We start from the raw sequence: 15,170 nt of genomic DNA, 5'->3' as shown, positions 1-15,170 counted from the left end.
ATTTTAGGATATCTGCCTTCACCCTTCCTGTGACAAGAGTCTTTTCATCTGGCCAGGCAGATAATAGAAGTAGAGAAAAAACAGAACCCAAGAGATGGGAGGGAAGAGGAGAGGAAAAAAGATGGGGCTGGGAGAGGGGTGGGAAGGGGAGAGGCAGCAGGCTCATCCCGGAGGTGGATGGCTGGGTCCCCCACGGCCTCTATGGGCTGAGTGAGAGGCTTCTCCCCGGAGAGGGAGTGACTCATATATTCCAAAGAAGATGCACTGCCCAAGCTCTCACAAGAACCCAAAGGAGATTTTTGAGAAAACTGAGAAGCTTTGAGACCACAACTGTAGAAGATACACACCCCACAATTTCACATGTCAGCCCAGGATCACGCAGTAACAACACAGGGAGAGAGGCAATCAGGTGCCCAGGGAAGTCAGTCCATGCACTTAACATTTGTTTTCACGTGTGTTGTTAAATGATATACAGAATTTTCTTTAAATTTCTTGATGTAGGGTTGCCTGGGTGGCTCAGTCGTTAAGCGTCTGCCTTTGGCTCAGGTCATGATCCCAGGGTCCTGGGATCGAGCCCCGCATCGGGCTCCCTGCTTGGTGGGGAGCCTGCTTCTCCCTCTCCCACTCCCCCTGCTTGTGTTCCCTCTCTCACTGTGTCTCTCTGTCAAATAAATAAATAAATCTTAAAAAAAAAATTCTTGGTGTAATTATGACACAATGATCCAATAAATCATATATTCAAGAATGCTGGGGAGAAGGGCAGTAAGCACTGTCATTTGACTACATTCCATGCCATTGATGACCTGGTGGTAAGTGTATGTTTAAAAAAATGCCTTGAGGGAAGCCTGGGTGGCTTAGTCAGTTAAGTGTCTGCCTTCGGCTCGGGGTCATGATCCCAGGGTCCTGGGATCGAGTCCCTGCATCGGGTTCCTTGCTCAGCAGGGAGACTGCTTCTCCCTCTGCCGCTCCCCCTGCTTGTGCTCTCTCTCTCTCTCTCTCTGATAAATAAATAAAATCTTAAAACAAATTTAAAAAATTAAAAATAAAAAATGCCTTGAGGGGCCTCTGACTCTTGGTTTCAGCTAGGGTCATGATCTCAGGGTCCTGAGATTGAGCCCCACCGTCAGCTCTGCACTGAGCTTAGAGTCTGCTTGAGATTCTTTCTCCCTCTCCCTCTGCCCCTCTTCCTGCTCGAGCTCTCTAAATAAATAAATAAATAAATAAAATCTTAAAAAAAATTCCTTGATGTGGGTACCACGGGGGGATGAAGAGGGGTTTCCAGGTAGATAAGCAGGAAAGGGACAGGCATACCAAGCAGGAGGAAGAATGTGTCTAAAAGTCCAAATATGAAGAACAGCTTGGAATGTACCAACATTAAAGTATTACCTGAGGATAAAGTGCAAGGAGAGGGAGATGAGGCTGAGAGCCGGGGCGAGGCAGGATATTGTGGGTCTTGCCTAGGCACTTGGACTTGATCTTTCTGAGCTGTGAGAAATCACTGAATGATGTTGAGCCTGGGAATATCAGCTTAGAACACAGTGAAGAATGGTTTCAAAGGGGCTGTGACTGGACAGTAGCAACAATATGAAGGGACCCCCGCAATAGTTCAAGCGGGACTGATGGACTGATGAAGGTCCGAGCTGCAGCTGGATGCCAGGGCATGGGGAATTTACCCTCTGGAATTGCAATCAGTGGAACTTGGAGAAATTACCAACAAGAGAAGGGATGACTCTCTGGGTTCTGGTTTGGGTGATCCAGGGGATGATGGTGGTTCAAGAGACAGTGGGGAAGAAAACATCCTATGTGGATGCAGGGTGGAGTGGAGGGGCTGAGCGGAGAGGGTAATGAGTGTAAATGTGAGTAGAAGCAGAGTTAGTGAAAGTCGCCTTCCCAGGCTAAATGGACAAGACATTCAGCCTACTTGCTGTTTTATATTATCTTTGCCACCTCTCCTCTTCTTTAGAGAGGGAATATTTAAAGACATTCCAAGGGCAGAGCAACTAACATTCACTAAGTGCTTCCTTTGTGACTTCTTTGGGTGTTAGGTACTTTGCCTGTATTACTCCATTGATCTTCAAAACAGTCTTATAAAATGAATATTATCATTTCTAGTTTACAGATGAACAAATTGAGATTCAAAGGGATTAAGTAAGGCATTAAAAGCCTCACAGATAATAAGTGATAGAGCTGATACCACTCTGTAAGAATAAAGACAATTTCAGGAAAGAAGAAGTAAGAATTTTTCATTGTTCATATTTCTGGGGGCGGGGGAAGACAGGCTGATGAGAAATTTAGATGAACAAATGCACTTTGGCAATTTTATTAACACCTTACATTAATATGTTCATGCTTTCAAGACCTGATCTCAGATGTCTCTCAAAATGTCTAGATGAAGCAGCCAGGGAAGATGCTACCATCTCTGTGAATCAATGAAGCAAGTAGCTAGTGAGCTAGTCTTTATACCCATCAATCTGCAGGGCATTGCAAGTCACCATACACAGGGTGTTTGCTGAAACTCCACTCATGGTCCTGCTCACAAGGGGTTTGCCATCTTGTAAAGAGTTGCTGCAGGGGGCTGTAGGGAGCACATGATAAGTGCTAAATGGAAAACCATTAGCTTTCAAAGGACATTCCCCAGATCCTCCTGCCTCTAGAGCAATGGTTCTCAAAGAGTGCAGTGATTTTGCCCCCAGGGGGACATTTGGTAATATCTCGAGACTTTTTGGATTCTCCCAACTTCGGGAGTGGTGGTGCTGCTAATCTCTAGTGGGCAGAGGGCAGGGATGCTGCTCCACATCCCACAAGGCACAGGACAGTCCCCGTGACAAAGAATTATCCAGCTTGGGGGCGCCTGGGTGGCTCAGTTGGTTAAGCGACTGCCTTCGCTCAGGTCATGATCCTGGAGTCCCGGGATCGAGTCCCGCATCGGGCTCCCGGCTCGGCAGGGAGTCTGCTTCTCCCTCTGACTCTCCTCCCTCTCATGCTCTCTGTCTCTCATTCTCTCTCTCTCAAATAAATAAATAAAATCTTTAAAAAAAAAAAAAAAAAAAGAATTATCCAGCTTGGTGTGGCCGTGGTGCCAAGGTTGAGAAAGGCTGCTCCAAGGTAATACAATTACTAGATTTGAATTGCATTTTTAAAATTACATTTTATTTTTAAAGAGTAATAAAACAATAGATATGCTGAAAGTTATTACATACTAAATTTTAGCACATTGTGCTCACCAAAGGATTAACTTGTGCTGCCAAATTAAATGCTTTTGTGGAGACTTGGACTAAATCTTCCTGGCGTGGGGATTGTGAAGGAGAATGATTTAACATCACCTGCTATAAGGAGTATCCTACAATTTCCAGATAAGTAATTTTTTTTTTTAAATGTAACCATTTCTTTTTTTTTTTTAATTTTATTATGTTATGTTAGTCACCACACAATACATCATTAGTTTTTGATGTGGTGATCCACGATCCACTGTTTTCGTGTAACACCCAGTGCTCCATGCAGTATGTGCCCTCCTTAATACCCATCACCAGGCTAACCCATCCCCCCACCCCCCTCCCCTCTAGAACCCTCAGTTTGTTTCTCAGAGTCCATCGTCTCTCATGGAAAATGTAACCATTTCTAATTATGTGTATGTACCAGAGTTTTCTCAATAAACTACAGAAATAAATTTGGAAGCCGAGGCTGACATGAGACAAGCTGTCATCCACAACACTCAACTTCATATTTTTGTATTTATCAAACAGCCCAAGCGATTGACTTTGAAAGTAAAGGTTAAGTTTGAACTTATAAATTGGAATTAATGAAATACTGAGCTCAGTTGGGGAAAGAAACCAAAAGGCCTGTGTCCTAAAAAGAAATCTGGGAAGCACTGGTAGGGGGCATAGGATTCGTGGCCAGGCCCTCAGAGCACACTCCTCAGCCCAGCAGCAGCAGGCTCACCTAAGTAAAATGCAGAGTCTCAGGCCCCGCACCAAGCCCTCTGAATCGGAATCGACATTTTCAGCAAGACTCTACACACATCGGAGTTTGAGAAGCGCTGGGCTGTAGGACTTCACAGAAAAGGAATCGAGTAGGGCTTAGGGTAGAAACAGACTGCAGACAAGGTGGGATTTCAGCAGGGCATGACTCCAGTTATGGAGACAGGGGAATGTGGGGAGGGCCTTCCAGGTGGGGGGAGGGGCAGGACGGGAGGCCCAGTAAGAGACCACCCTGGCCAGACGGAGGGTTCTGCGAACAGAACACTGAGGAACAGTTTGAAGAATTTGGGAGCAGAGGGGAACTTGGGGCTGGAGAAGGCAGGCAGCCAGCCAGCCAGCTCCCCTGCTCGGAGCTGCTTCTTCACGGGCTGCTTCGGGCCCCCTTACCTTGTTGACAGAACAGCTCTGGTTGAATTCCGGGACAGGATCGCCAACCACTTCGCCACCATGAATCAATTAAACCTTCAATAGCCCCAAGAAGTTGGGGCTCATTATCTCCATTTTCTGGATGGGGAGCCAACCACTTCCGAAGCTGTAATTACTGAAGGTCAGAGGGCACCTGAGGCAGGAAGTCTGGTCTGTAACAGCACATTCTTGGCCCTCCCAGGTTCTCCCTCTCGAGGGGCATGGAGGAGGGGCTGCTCACAGCTGCTGGGAGCCCTTCCAGAGCTTAAGGGGCTTCAAGGAGCCCTGGCAAGGAGCAAAGGTGCTATTAACGTCTCCACTCAGGCCCGGCTCTGGGGAAAGAACAAGACTAATCTCGGGTCAGGAAGGGGGAGGCTGCTGAGAGGGTTTGCTGGAAAGACGCTTGGACACGGCAGCCTTGGGGAGTGAGGGGGCTGCTGGGGAGGGCGGAAGAGAGGCGGCCACAGGGGAGAGGCCTGCCGGAGGAGGCCTCTAGTGGGGCTATTCCTGAGAGGAGCTGGAACCGTAATAGCCCTCCAGGCCAGCAGCAAGGAAACTGCAGTTAAGAATCACTTATATCACTTATTTTTCTTAAGAATACAAATAGTCTTCACCGAAGCCTAGTGTGTCAGCTGAATTCTTTACAGGACCATATATAAACCCTGGGAAATAGAGGGACCAGCTTGGCTGGTGGTCTGGAGTGTTGATTCTGACTGGGACCCCTCCCCCCCACCAGCCCTGGTTTTGCTAGGAGTTAGCTTTCTCTTGACCTCTTGAGAACCCAGTGAGTTTTCTAAGCCAAAGCAATGGACTCGACACTCGTAGAAAGACAAGTGCCCAAGGGTAAGGAGACATGTCAGGGCAAGCTAGCCCATCCCTGAGGGCCCCCCAGCCACCCTGTCCTGAGCATGGAGAACTTGGGACGAAGCCCCTCCGCCCTGCCGCACACTGCTCGGGGCCATTTGTGGACATCTAGCAGGGGCCCCTTAACTCTGCCTTGAGGCTGATTCATCAACTCCTGGAGGCTGAGTGTGTTGAGGCCCTGCCTCCCCCTGATGCTGCCCTTTGATTCCTGGTTAATGACTCCCAGCTGTGCAGTCCTGAGTTTGTTCAGACCTTCTGGGAAGAAACCGCTCTGAAACCTGAGCTCTTCACTAGGTGACTGCGGACAGGTTTGGGGACAGAGCAAATGCTGCTGGTCCCTGGTGGAGGTTGCCCCGTGGCCTGGGGCGTCTCCATGAGGTGTGGGGAGACAGAGGCTGAGATTGCCTTGGGGGAGAGCAGAGAGGTCATCCCCACCTCCTGGCCTCTCAGGCCTACTGGACTGGCCTCAGGCACGAGGTGTGTCTAATCACAAGGAAGGGTCTTTGAGACAGGTCTCAGTCCAAAGAGCCTAGGACTTCACCAGAGCAGGGGGACATGGATTTCTTGCCTCTCCCCCAAATTCCTGAAACGGACTCTTCTGGGATATTAAGAAGCTTTCCTGATGGCTGCAAAAACCCAGGGAGGGGGTGATCTTAAGCTGAGAGCACCTTACTAAAAGGAGCCTGTCTGGGACCTTCTGCAAGGTACACCTAGCAGAGAAGTTGGCAAGTGAGAGGAGAGTCTAAAGATAAATGGGGAGGCTCCAAGTTCATTATGCGTTCAGTTAAGGGTGACTTAGGAGGGGTGCTCCTCAATCGGGAGGCAGCGTGGGCACATGAGAATTCCAGGGGAGTACTTCAGGGTAAAACGGGGGCAGAAGAGAGAAAGGAAAAGAATAAAACCCGGGCGCCTGGGTGGCTCAGTCGGTTGGGTGTCTGCCTTCGGCTCAGGTCATGATCCCGGGGTCCTGGGATTGAGCCCTGCATTGGGCTCCTCGCTCAGTGGGGAGTCTGCTTCTCCCTCTCCCTCTGCTTGTGTTCCCGCTCTCGCTGTGTCTCTCTCTGTCAAATAAATAAATAAAATCTTTAAAAAAAAAAAAAAAAGGAAAAGAATAAAACCCAAAACTGAGCGGTAAGCCCAGTCCCAGGCCAGGTCCCAGTTCCTGCCTTGGAGAGGAAGACAGGCCTGGGGCTGGGCTGTATGATGGATGGGGCGACCAGACTCTGTCACTGCTGACAGCCTGACCTCTCCAGGGGCCAGGGCGGCAGCGGGGCCGGGTGATTGCAAGACCTGAAGCCCTAGGCAAGTGTAGGATAGCCAGATACCCTTCATATAGAATTACATATATTTATATGTATGTAAATTACATATGTATATCTATGCTAAGTAGCTACTACAAATCACAGTACTCTTGAAGAATATTTATATGGGGAAATTCTCATGAGACGTTTGTAAATGAAAAGAAGCTAGTACTACAAATAGTACATACAGATTCCACTTTCTTTGCCGAATACACACGCAGACACACGTACACACCAGAATTCCACCAACACATCCACACCGGTTATCTCTGTGTAGTAGCACTGCGAGGAGCGTTTATTTTCTTCATGTTTTTCTATACTTCCCAAATTTTCTATAAGCAGCATGCCTTGCTTTTGCAAACAGAGAGGACAATAACTTTACTTCCACGAGAACGCTGGTTCTGTTTAAACTGGCAGGTCTATATAAAGTGTCAGAGAAAAAACAAAAAGGGCGCCTGGGTGGCTCAGATGGTTAAGCGTCTGCCTTCAGCCCCAGTCATGATCTCAGCATCTTGGGGTTGAGTCCCATGTCCCATTCTCTGCTCAGCAGGGAATCTGCCTCTGCCTCTGTGCTCGCGCGCGCTCTCTCTCTCTCAAATAAATAAATCAATAAAATATTTTAAAAAAATAATAAAGTGTCAAAGAGTCAGGGAACTGTGAGCCAACGTGACGGGGCCTTAGTGGACACTGTTCGTTGCCTAAAAGCACCATTTCCCCTCCGTCCCTTCTAACTCTGGCCAAATCAGAGGGAACCCAGGGGCTTCTCGGGCAGTTCCTTACTGCTGTGAGAGAGTCACGGGAAGAGATGGTCCTTCTGTCCCCCTCCTCCTCTGGTCTTGGGCCTGTCTGGGCACAATGCCTACAAGGGCTGGCACTGTCAGCGTGTGAGCCGGTGACTCTGCCGGAAAGTGGTCCTGCTCTGGCCTTCCTGTCGTGTGAAATACCATATTTTTGTATGGCGTGTTGTGATTTAGGGCTATGTTATTAGTGGCTGGAAGCCTACTAAACGGTAGAGAATTAGATTGGTCATGTGTGACCTTCAGCAGGGTTGGTCTAATGGTTTAAGTGTCCCAGCACCTAATCAAAAAACTTTCAAAAGTTGAAAACTCTTGATAAAAAAAGTCATGATATATTCAATGTGCTTACACTTGGTTGTCAAATAGTAGGAAAGCAAAATGGGTAGAGATTTATAGTCAACCACCGTGTTAAACAGGGAGAGGGGCTGAAATAACAATAAGGTCAAACAAAAACAAATCTGTGTAACACAACTGGACAGTGAATTCAGCAAACAACTATGGAACCAGCTATATGCTTGGAACTTAGCACGGGGGTATTAAATGGAATGAGACACTGGTCATTTTCCTTGCAGAGCTCATAGATTATTTAAAAAAAAAAACATTTTTTTTCTAGGTTATATTTTATCCAGATCATGGAAAAATAAATGCAGAACTGTCCCTCTAGCAATATTTGTACTACTCACCTCTACTGCTCTTGATTATATACTCAGTAAGAAATGGACTGTTACAGTAAAAATGAACACAATTCAGAGGCAGAAAAATAGGAAGGAATTTGATTCGGAAGGATCACATAAACAAAGTATGAGAACAACACCGATCTTTACCCCAAAATGCAAAAAAACTATGTTCTGCTGACAAAGTATTACTTGGAACTGTTACAGATATTTCCCAGGGCCCAGTTTGAAGAGAGCTGCTTGCGGCTTGGGGGGGCAATGATGGCGTGCCGGGCCGACCCACCACACTTCACAGAGTAACGCAGGGAGCCACGGAGCCCTGTCTCCACCGGCTGACACCCCTGCTCCCTAATTCCAGGCCCAGGAAATAGATGTCCCTCAGTAAGCATAGAGGGTTCCTCAATCAAAAACGCTCCCACAAATGTGATAGTTCAACAGAGAAACTTTCCTTTGGATCAAGTAGGATGGCTCCAGAAACCCTTTTCAAGATTCTAGTACTCTTAGGAGGGGTATTCAAATCAATTCACAACACTGGCTGATTCAGTCTTTCAACAGTGCTCTGAGCGAATGGGACACCGAGGATGAAGAAGAGAGAGGTTAAGAGACTGTTGTTTGCGAAGTCTGGTACAGGTAGGACGTTCAGATGGGGGATCCCTGGCAGGCAGGAGGCTGAGTGAGGGGCCTGGAGACAAACCATCTGCTTGTTCCTCTCTCCAGGGTCCTATTTCTCCTCTCTGCTTAGCCTTCCTCTTTTGAGGAATGCTTAAATAGAAGCCATCGTCAACCAGTAAACTTTTTCAAGTTTTGCTCCATGGGACACTGGTTCTACCAGATACCCTTAGAAAATGCTGCGTGCTGAAAGTCCTCAGAGAGTTACAAATAGCTCAGCACATGGATGCCTCTGCCTCTGGTTCCTGAAGTGAGGAATCCTAATCGGTGAAGATGTAATCCAGCACTTTCCAAACTTTTTTTGATCAAAGAAATCTTTAGTGCATGTGAATTACCATGATGTAGCAACATATTCTGAGAAATGCTTCTCTGATGCTCAATGGCAGTGTCTGTCATCTGAGTTTTCAGATAATCTAGCCCTATACTTCCTTCTTTTGCCATTTCCCTAGCTCAATGCATTGTGAGCCAGAAAGAGAAGAGGACAAATGCACACTGGACCTTCAGCTATTCCTTGTTTGCTTTCCTCGTAAACAATTTGGTTGGAATAGACTTAAACAATTCCTTACTTTAAAGTTAGCATATTAGCTACAGATTGCAATGATCTAAACTCTCAGTTCTTCATTAACCTGGAAGAATTAGAAGTTGGCTTTTACTTTTTCTTTAAAAGCAGTAGCCTCCCTTAGTAAGCATCTTTTCATTATTCTGTAATCTTTGGAAAGAGCCCAAACACCTCTCCTCCCCAAGGAGAGCTGGTTCAGGAAAACTACTATTATTCCTGGACTGAACTATTTCAAATAGAATCATCACAGATACAACTGTGTATTCAGGGTGTTGCCTGGAAGCCACCAAACTACCAAGTATTTGGGACCATAAGAGACAGACCCAAGGGCTCACTCTAAGACTTTGCTCCTCAGAGTGGTCTCTCTGAACTAAATGCTGAGAATCTGCTAGGAATACAGAATCTGGGGTCCCACCCCAGACCACAGAAGCAGATTCTGGTGGTTCAGATTCTGAACAGATCCCCAAGTGATTTGTATCACTTGTCCATCAGAGTCCAAGAAATATCAGGACTCATCCATTTATTTCTCATTTGCTCATTCATTCCACAAGGAATTACTGAGTACCCCACTATACAACAGGCTCTCTTCTAGGTATTGAGGATGTAGTGGTTTAAAAAAAAAAGCCAAAAATTTCCCAGTTCTCATGCAGTTTACAGTCTAAGGGGGAGACAGACATAGACAAGATTAAAATGAAGGATTTCAGGAAGCACTAAATGCTTGAAGAAATAAGCATCATGGATTAGTAACGGAGTGGGAGTTGGGGGTGAGATGAGTGGTCAGGGAGGGTCTGTCTGAACAGAGACCCGCACTGTGAGAGGGAGGGGCCTCCCCATGGTCTGGGGCAGGAACATTCTAGGCAGACGGCAAGTTGGAGCAAAGGCCCCTAGGAGAGTAGGAGCTTGGAAACAGAAAGAAAAAAGGCCAGTGTGGCTAACGCTTAGTCAATTTGGAAACTCAGAGGTCAGAGAGGTAGGGAAGGACCAGATGATCTGTACCAGTGATTGTCAAACTTAGTGTCTGAATCATCTGGAGGAGGGCTTGTTGGATACGGATTGCTGGGTCCCAGCCCCAGAACTTCTGACTCAGCACCTCTGGGGAAGGGCCCAAGAATTCACATTTCTAACAAGTTCCAGGTGATCCCGATGCTGCTGGTCCAGGGACCACACTTTGAGAACCACTGATGTAGAGCCCTGTGGGGCCTTGTAAGGAGCTCAGTTACATTCTAAGTATGATGGAATGCCACTGGAGGATTCTAAGCAAGGGAGTGATAAAATCTGCTTTTCATTTTCCCCCATCAGCAGAAGAGGAGCAGACCTGGCTTGTCATTCATTATCATCTGGACTTGCATCCCTTTCCTGCTTTGCTCATCACCTGATTTAGTGGTTTGGTTTTTTTTTTAAGTTTTTATTTAAATTCCACTCAGTTAACATACAGTGTAATATTAGTTTCAGGTATACAATATTATCATCACCTGATTTGACCCAATTTCCCACCCTTCCCCTCTATGTCCTCCCAAACATTTCCACTGTGTCTTCTGGAACCTCCCCGCCTCCTCATTTCCTGATCTACACAATTCTTACACATGCTCAGCCTATAACTGCCTTCCCTGATATTCCCTGCCTTGGTCAGAGCCAGGCTGGTCCCAAGGCCCCTGTATTCCTGCAGTTGTTTCTGGCAGAGGCTGTTTGCTGTCTTAGAGTGCACAAGCTTCAAGGCCAGGAGGGAGAGTTGGTGCCTGCTTGTTCTCCATTGTTGTTCTCAGACATAACTCTTGTTCCCTCTTATAAAGCCCCTGTCTGTTAGAAGGTCCTCCTGCCTTACTCTATCACTAGGTCACATGTCCTTGTTCACTGAGGGCTACAGTCTCTGCTTCTCCACCTTCCTCTCCACACAGCTCCTTTTTGTCAACCTCAGTGAGGTTAACCAGGTTGATGCCCATTCCAGCACCCTGGCTTCTCAGTTTCCTTGACCTTTTCATCTCTAAAGGTCTTTTCTTCCTCCATTCCACCTCAAGGTTATAGTCTGAACCTCATCCCCACCAGAAACTGTCAGTCCTCTGCAAGCCCACATGCTCACTGTCTTCCCCAGCTGCTTCTCCTTCAATGCACTGGCTCAATCCACTGCAACAGTTCTTCAGCTCTGTCGAGATCTCCTTTCCATTGGCTCCAACAATTTTTCCTCTCCATCAGCCACCTCTTCTGTTCAATCTTCTTTTCCAGCGTAAGGTTCATCATCGTATAAACACTCCCATCAAAAACTCTCATCCGCACAATCCCCTCGTCTTCTAGTATAGAACCCTACAAAACGCCAAATGGATCCAACCATCTCTTGCTCCATACTTGCACTCAAGTAATTAAATGTTGCTATGGAAAACCATGTCTGCCCCGTAAGCAGACTGTTTTCACTTTAAGTTCGTGATCACAGACCTCAAAGGAGTACCCAAAACTGCTAGGCGATATTACTGTTTTTCTGGTAAACCAGCATTCATATTTTGTATAGCAACTTTTTCATACCTTTTTTTAATCTTTAAAACTCCTACATCCCTTCCTGCTTCTTACTCTCAGCTGATGAACCCTTCTCATATTTCATTGAAAAAAGAGAAGCTATCACATGTGAACTCCCTCACTTCCCATTTTCCCTGAAATTGACACAAGTACCCTTGTTGGTCTCTTCTCTTTCCTTCTAGTTAGATATGTCTGCCCCATTAAAGGGCCACCAGTCCACTGGTGCTCAGAGTGGCCTCCCCTCATTCATGCGGTCACCCTCCGCAGTGCTTCCCCCTCCATTGGATCATTCCCACTGGTGTACACACATGCTTTAGCATCTCCCATTTGTTTCTTCTGTGATTTATATCCGTACTTCTAAATAATACAACTATTTTTAGCTTCTTCAATTTTAGACATTTTCAATTGCTTTCTTGCACCCCCCGGTACACATTTCCCCTCCTTCCACCCTCCCAGTGTAGTTATATCACCGTTTTTAGCTAAGTCAATGTTCAGTATTTGCATTACTGTCACTTAAGTACTCACAGTTGAACCATTATAAGATGTTATTCTTATATGGGTCGACTTTGTTTTTCTCGGGGTTACTAATTACTTCATTTTCCATTGCTTAGTTTTTAAAGTACCTATTACTAAGTTTTTGTACTAAACTTTCCAATCAAATTATAACACCCCTCTCATGAGTCACAGGTCACCAATCAAGATGGTTTCTTCAGTCTTGAGTCTGGAGCCTTGGTTGTTAGGGCTAAAGTACAGAAAGCTGGGACTGTCGACCCATGGGCTTACGTGTGGTCTCTCCAGCATGGTGGTCATAGAGTAGCTGGACTTCTCACATCATAGCTCAGGACTTCAGGAGTGAGTATTCTGGCAAACAGGGTGGAAGCCATATAGGCTTTTAGGACCTTGGTTGGGAAGTCACATTGTATCGCCATATTGTATTGGTTGATATAGTCAAAGGTTCACCCAGAGTCGAAGGGAGGGGGCATAAACCTCACCTCTCAGTAGAAAGAATGGCAAAGAATATATATGGCTATACTTTAAAACTGTCACAGAGACACAGACATGCATTTGAGTAGAATGTCTTTGGAGGGAAGCACAAGAAATTGGTAAGGGGAGAAACTGGTTGACTAGGGAAAGAAGCAGGAAAGAAACTAACTTTGTCCTATAAGCCATTTTGTATCTTTTGAATTTTGTGTCATGTGCCTGAACTACCTTTTCAAAAAATTAAATATTGTTCATCATGTCACAGCTTTGCCTAGAGCCGCATCTGTCTCTAAAGGTCTGTCAGTTTCTAGGGTACTCTCGACCAGTGCTGTTCAATAGAACTTTCTGTGATGGAAATATTCTATGTTTGCACTGTCCGATATAGTAGCCACTAGCCACATGTGGCTATTAAAATTAAAATTAAACTAAATTAAAATTTAATTCCTTTCATGGTAGCCACATTTCAAGTCCTAACCACACGTGGGCAGTGGCTGCATATTGGATGTCCAGCTCAGGAAAATGGGAGGAGCTTATACAAGTGGGATGAGGGTAGGGAGCATGAGATTCCTTGGGTCAGTGGTCTCACTTTCACACGTGTACTTCCTAAAACAACTTTAAGAATATTTGTAACCTCTTGCAGAAATTAAAGTTGACATCTACATGCTTTACCCTTAGTTGAAAAGTTTATTTTTGTTAGGAGTTACAAAATATTCAACATTTTGTAAGATGAGAACTAACTATAATTAGAATAAATATTTCATGAGATGGTTTGATAAGATAGGTTTAATTACTGAATAATGCAGACTGAATCCGAGAGAAATCATGTAAAAAAATTTAGCACCACTAACCTATCTGCTTTAGTTGTGCTAAATTTAGAGTATCTCAATGTGGGCCATGCTTCACCCTTAACGGAAATACACGCCAGACAGGGAAAGACAGGAAGTCCTAAGAGGCGAAGATGCCTTGATGAATCTTTAAAGAGGCTCTCCAGAAAGCAATATATCAATCTTCCCTTTCTTTGGCTTGAGGAGGTTTTTATACCCCAGAGCAAAGCTCTTCGGTGAGATTATCATGGGTGAGGGGGACATGGGAACTTTTGTGAGACAGTTTTAGAAATCTGTGCTTGGAAGTTAAGACTCTGGAAATGAAACCTCTTTGAATCAGTCACGAACACTTACCCCCTTGAAAGTAGACCCTCGGGTGTACTTGAACCCCGGCTTGCAGACAGCTGCCCTAGGAAGATGGAAGCTGGGCTTGGCACCCAGTTGCCTGTTGGTGTCGTGAAAGTTTCCATCGAAGCCCGCCAACGAGTAAAGATGACGACAGGTCCCTGGTGCCCCTGAAGCTGACATGGGTGGTCCTGTCGGCATCACTGCCACAGCCCCCCTGCCTGCTCTCCAAGGCTTGCTTGTCACTAAGGCGGAACAAGTGCCTGGGTTTCTTCCACAGGAGCTCCCTTTTCTTGTCTGGAATCGTTAAGCCTGTTCCAAGTAGAAAGGGCCAAACTCACGGCTTGCCAGGCTTGGGAAGAATGGGCAAGGCCAGACTTAGTTTCTTTTTACCAGTCAATTCTGCTCCCACACCTCCCTCCTCACCACTGCCCCTCTTCCCCTCTCCCTCTAATTACTTCAGATGGAGTATAGCCTGGAGATGAATTTGGAGAATCACAGTTCACTAGAATAAGGGGAACAGGAACGGGGGTGGGGGGGTACTGACCCGTGCAACAATGTGGACCGTAGTCTGAGGGCTGATGAGAGCATCTTCCTCACAGTGCTGTTTATCTGACCTGGGGGTTGCTCATAAGATGAAAACCTCACGTAGTCAAAACTGCTCTAAAAAGTTTCTGAAATCAGCATCTAATAGAGCTCACACGGTGGTATTGACGTGCCATGCTGGAGATGAATACAGCCTCTCTCGAAACGTCCAGTATAGAAACCCCTTTTTTTCTTCTGGCCAAGGAAGGAGAAATCAGGGTTTCTTTGTCAGTTACTAGATGTGTAACCGGCTTACACCTAAGAATTACATTGTGTGAAACATATATTTCCTTAAACCCAGGAATCACACCAAGTGTGTGGGGTGTGGACACCGTAAGAGGGTGGAGGGAGCCAAGACCCTGAGGGCAGCACAGAGCTCTGTTCTCACACCTCCCTCACCCCGGGGCAGATGAGCATTGCAGGAACTTGAGGGCAGAAGCACTGAAAGCACTTTTACGGCCATTTAAAAACCTCCCCCTGGGGTGCCTGGGTGGCTCAGTCGGTTAAGTGACTGCCTTCAGCTCAGGTCATGATCCTGGAGTCCCAGGATCAAGTCCCGCATCGGGCTCCTTGCTCAGCAGGGAGTCTGCTTCTCCCTCTGACCCTCCCCCCTCTCATGCTCTCTCTCTCTATCTCATTCTCTCAAATAAATAAATAAAATCTTTAAAAAAAAAAAAAAAAAAA

The sequence above is a fragment of the Neomonachus schauinslandi genome, chromosome 3 (assembly GCF_002201575.2).
Source record: "Neomonachus schauinslandi chromosome 3, ASM220157v2, whole genome shotgun sequence".
Lineage (NCBI taxonomy): Eukaryota > Metazoa > Chordata > Mammalia > Carnivora > Phocidae > Neomonachus > Neomonachus schauinslandi.
The sequence above is the reverse complement of the archived record's forward strand: the minus strand, read 5'-3'. Positions refer to the sequence as shown.